This window comes from Cryptomeria japonica, chromosome 11 (assembly GCF_030272615.1).
Source record: "Cryptomeria japonica chromosome 11, Sugi_1.0, whole genome shotgun sequence".
NCBI classification, from domain to species: domain Eukaryota; kingdom Viridiplantae; phylum Streptophyta; class Pinopsida; order Cupressales; family Cupressaceae; genus Cryptomeria; species Cryptomeria japonica.
The window spans coordinates 26,648,749-26,654,340 of NC_081415.1; the positions used below are offsets into that span (position 1 = coordinate 26,648,749).

At 38.3% G+C, this 5,592-nt stretch overlaps 1 long non-coding RNA gene across 1 annotated transcript; it reads right to left on the minus strand.

Annotated features, from left to right (window-relative positions):
• Positions 1 to 4,818: 4,818 nt before the first annotated feature.
• Positions 4,819 to 5,239, minus strand: LOC131859814 (uncharacterized). The gene is made up of 3 exons (XR_009359378.1): positions 5,164 to 5,239; positions 4,981 to 5,055; positions 4,819 to 4,880 (listed from the first exon to the last, which is right to left on the minus strand). It is a non-coding gene; the product is annotated as an uncharacterized LOC131859814 (long non-coding RNA).
• Positions 5,240 to 5,592: the final 353 nt, after the last annotated feature.

A 5,592-nucleotide genomic window follows, 5' to 3' on the forward strand; every position in this document is an offset into this window, starting at 1 on the left:
CATACCTACATTTGAAGACTATGAGAGACACAAAACCATTATAATGTATTCACACCTTATTATAGCTACAAATGTCAAGTTGTTGAAGCATCAAGCAAAATCGAAGACCAAAGAGCTATGGATAGTGACTACTATTGATCATGAAGCAATACTGGATACTCTTAAACAAAGAGATGGCCCTTCAAGCACACTTGAGTAGTAGGTCTTTAATGGTGCCTTATTATTTTATCATGCATTTCATTTCAAACAATGATCATTAAACCTTAATGTTCAAGTTTGTTACGTGTATATTAAGGATGTGTTCAAAATGCAGGTCTATTGATGAACGTTTTTTTTTGGCAACACGGTTTTTGCATGCACATAGCGAGTACACTCGATATAATTGGAAGGGACGTATTTTTGCAACATGACTTATTATCATGCATTTGATGAGCTTTACAATTTTTGTTATTAGAGAACACTATTTGATATTTTTTTATGATATAATTATCGCATAACCTTTATGCTCATGAAGGTATTTTTTGATGATATACAACAGTATCACATTACGATTTTTGCATCAACATAGTGGGTTCTGTTGATATAATTCGAAGGGACATATTTTTATGGTATATGATCCCACCTTTTCATTTATTATCATGCATTTTAGTTGAAGTGATTATCATAAATCCGTTATGTTCATCCATGCATTTTATGTGTAGACTAACAATTCTTAAAAATACAGGTTCATGCTAGATCATTCGTTGTTGACGAGACCCTCTCTTGGTGATGGTACATATTCCTTTGTGCATTAATGAGATTAAATTGTGGGTCTTGTTGTATTTATCATCATGAAGATGATTCAAATGCATGTGGCCAGGACACATCTGCAGTGGATCAAATTGTCATGACAGATGATCTATTGAATCAAACATTTGACATTGATAGTCAGGTAAATAGGTTAATGTTGGGCCTTCAACATCAACACCTACTATTCAAAGTGGTCATCGAACTTTCACTCAGGTAACCTTGTCTATTTTTATTCATTAATGGTTTATAAAATAAAGTCAGTTAGATTTTGGCAAATGAATAAAATTGTTTCATTTTCAGATGCTGACATCAGATGCACCTAATATTCTCTCCACAATGGAGCATGGTGTTCTCTAGTAGTAGCATCTTTGATGCTTTTGATAGTAGTATGAGTCAGATTAATAAATTTCTAATTTGATGCTTTCCACAGGGCTTTGCAACTTCAAATTGTGAGTGTGCCCCTGTTACAAATGAATTGTACTTTAATCGACATAGATGGTCTATGATGGCTTTTTTGTAAGACTATATGGTTTTATTACATATATTGTACTTTAATCGACATATAACAATATCCAAGTGGTGGTTGGCATGAGCTTGAATATGGTAAGTTGTATGCATCTTGAAGTTGAATATGATATGTTGTATACATCTTGAAGTTGAACTTTGATTAGACTTTGTCAGCATTTGATGAATCATAAATGTCATTTTATTATTAATCTTGTGAGTGTGAGGTGTAGGAATAAATATCAATTACTTTGAAAGTCATGGATGGTTGTCCTCATATGATAACCACCAGATGGTTGTGCCTTATGAAGAAAAGCTGAACAGATAATAACTAATTGAGAACATCAATTCAAATCCATAATCTAGAGGATACTAATAACAGATCTTTGTATATTTATTTTTTCTAATAATGAAACAGGTACAACTGTATTGAGATAAAATGAAGCTTTTCTCTCATATGAAGATGTAACATTGGCAAATTGGTCTTTATTATAATACACAAGACATAAGTAAAATCAAAATGCTCTCAGGGTACAGTTTTGGACTTGAACCATATTGCATTAATCTCAAGGCTTCAACTTGATTATCACTAAAGGTTTCTGATTGTTTACAAAATATCCCTTCATAGCCCTTCATGGATGTCACATGCGTAGGGTATGACCCCGAGCGTCGGATCAAGTGGGGGGGGGGGGCAAAGCAGGAGCATGCATAGGGTAATTATGCCTAGCTGGACGTGTCGGAGCCGACGGTTCGTCATCATGACAAGCTGAACGAGAAATCGACCAAGCAACAACATTCCATTGAGTGAGACTAACGATTTTTTCACCAACCAAAAAATTGCTGCTCTAATAAAACCATAGGGCAACTTGAAATACCGAGATAGGCTTTTGTAGGGACCCCTCTCATGGCCCCATAGGTTCAAACGGATCATTCGCAGGTGCCACAGATTCCGAGTTAGGGCCCGTCAAAGTTTGACAATTTTGAGCACTTAGGGCACTCAAGGGACGACGCTGGTAGGGTTTGACCTCGAGTGTTCGATCGAGTGGGGGGGCAAAACAGGATCATGCGTAGGGTAATTATGCCTAACTGGACATGTCGGAGCTGACAGTTCGTCATCGCGACGAGCTGAACGAGAAATCGACCAGGCAATAACATTCCATTGAGTGAGACTGACGATTTTTTCGCCAACCGAAAAATTGCTGCCCTAATAAAACCGTAGGGCAACATGAAATACTGAGATAGGCTTTTGTAGGGACCCCTCTCATGGCCCCGTAGGTTCAAATGGATTGTTCGTAGGTGCCACAGATTCTGAGTTAGGGCCCATCAAAGTTTGACAATTTTGAGCACTCAGGGCGCTCAAGGGATGATGCCAGTAGGGTATGACCCCGAGCATTCGATCGAGTGGGGGGGCAAAATAGGAGCATGCGTAGGGTAATTATGCCTAACTGGACATGTTGGACCTAACGGTTCATCATCGCGATGAGCTGAACGAGAAATCGACCAGGCGACAACATTCCATTGAGTGAGACTGATGATTTTTTTGCCAACCGAAAAATTGCTGCCCTAATAAAACCGTAGGGAAACATGAAATACCGAGATAGACTTTTGTAGGGACCCCTCTCGTGGCCCCCCGTAGGTTCAAACGGATCATTCGTAGGTGCCACAGATTCCGAGTTAGGCCCCGTCAAAGTTTGACAATTTTGAGCACTTAGGGCGCTCAAGGGACGACGTCGATAGGGTATGACCCCGAGCGTTCGATTGAGTGGGGGGGAAAAATAGGAGCATGCATAGGGTAATTATGCCTAACTAGACATGTCGGAGCCGATGGTTCGTCATCGCGATGAGCTGAACGAGAAATCGACCAGGTGACAACATTCCATTGAGTGAGACTGACGATTTTTTCGCCAACCGAAAAATTGCTGCCCTAATAAAACCGTAGGGTAACTTGAAATACCGAGATAGGATTTTGTAGGGACCCCTCTTGTGGCCCCGTAGGTTCAAACGGATCATTCGCAGGTGCCACAGATTCCGAGTTAAGGCCCGTCAAAGTTTGACAATTTTTAGCAGTTAGGACGCTCAAGGGACGACACTGGTAGGGTATGACCCCGAGCATTCGATCGAGTGGAGGGGAAAAACAAGAGCATGTGTAGGTTAATTATGCCTAACTGGACATGTCGAGCCGACGGTTCATCATCGTGATGAGCTGAAGAAGAAATCGACCAGGCGACAACATTCCATTGACTGAGACTGACGATTTTTTTGCCAACCGAAAAATTGCTGCCCTAATAAAACCATAGGGAAACTTGAAATACCAAGATAGGATTTTGTAGGGACCCCTCTCGTGGCCCCGTAGGTTCAAATAGATCATTCGCAGGTGCCACAGATTCTGAGTTAGGGCGCATCAAAGTTTGACAATTTTGAGCACTTAGGGCGCTCAAGGGATGACGTCGGTAGGGTATGACCCCGAGCATTCGATCGAGTGGGGGGGCAAAATAGGAGCATGCGTAGGGTAATTATGCCTAACTGGACATGTCAGAGCTGACGGTTCATCATCGCGATGAGCTGAACAAGAAATTGGCCACGCGACAACATTCCATTGAGTGAGACTGACGATTTTTTGCCAACCAAAAAATTGTTGCCCTAATAAAACCGTAGGGAAACTTGAAAAACTGAGATAGGCTTTTGTAGGGACCCCTCTCATGGCCCCGTAGGTTCAAACAGATCATTTGCAGGTGCCACAAATTCTGAGTTAGGGCCCATCAAAGTTTGATAATTTTGAGCACTTAGGGCGCTCAAGGGATGATGCCGACAGGGTATGACCCCGAGTGTTTGATTGAGTGGGGGGCCAAAACAGGAGCATGCGTAGGGTATTGTTCATTAAATGAATTGTATTGTTTATGAATTGTATTGTTCATTGAATGAATTTTATTGTATTGTTGATTAAATGAATTGTATTGTTCATTAAATAAATTGTATTGTATTGTTCATTAAATGAATTATATTGTTCATTATAAAAACAACACTTACAATGAAATGAAATGAATTGTATTGTTCATTAAATAGCCATTATTAACCATTGTTAATTATTGGAATGAAGATTAAAGATTTCCATGATAACACCACACATAGATGAGCGACAATTTATATGATCGAATATCAACTTCTGTATATATAAAAATGTCGAATGATTACAAATGTATGTCCATACACAAATATGGCATAAACACCAACTGAAACAAAATGTATGTCTAAATACGTGAATGTATGTCCATATACAAAATATACATGCGAACTAGACATGTAAGCATCCCAAAACTATTTATAACATCCTAAGCTACTGATGGATCATCAAAATCGATCCTCTTCACCGCACTGCTCGGCTTTGAAGGATCCTGCATAAGAAAAACAAACCACGATTAATATTAGTTATATTATATAATTTACATTTGAAAAGTTAACATAAAAATGAACTATTTAATTGAACTATTCATGTTTACCTCATCTCCATGTTTTCTCTTCAACTTTGCAGGGCTCTTGATGTATGTCTTCAATAGAGGAGGTATGTTTTGAATATTTTCATAAACAACCTACATATGTTTAGAAACATGACATTGATACAAGTTAGCATATAATTGTCACTGATAATAACAAATTATATCTACTAATCAAAAAATAAAATAAACACACATCTACTCGAGGCATCTCTTCTTCTTCTTCAGGTATACTGGGTGTAGTCATCAAGGATGTGAAGCCAAGGATTCTCTGTATATATACACAACAAGTATATGAAACTATCAATATATGTCTAGACATGTATAATCACTATAAGTTATTTAAACTATTCATTCAATCATATTTGCATTCAATTACCTTTCCCTTGTCTCCAATTGCACTACCAGATCCTAGATCACACTGCACCGCACTTGTGCTGCTTGTGCCCTACAAGAGTAAAATAAGATATACATGCAAGTTACTACATAATCTAATTAATACAAATATAAATGATGAGCATGTATGTACAATAAAATACAAACGACTAGGTGCAATAATATATGTACCGTCAAGCTATTGAGGCCAAATGAAATGGCTGACAAGGTGCCCTCCTGAATCTGTCTCAACTCATCCTCAGTCATCAACTGTTAAATAGACCATGTAAATAAAAATTAGTACTTAATATTATCTAATTTATAAATATTTAATTAAAATATAACATGAACTGTGAAAACACAAATCTTACCAATACATCATCAATGTATGATGACGGTGCCTCCTCACCTCTAGCATGTGAGGACTCCCCAG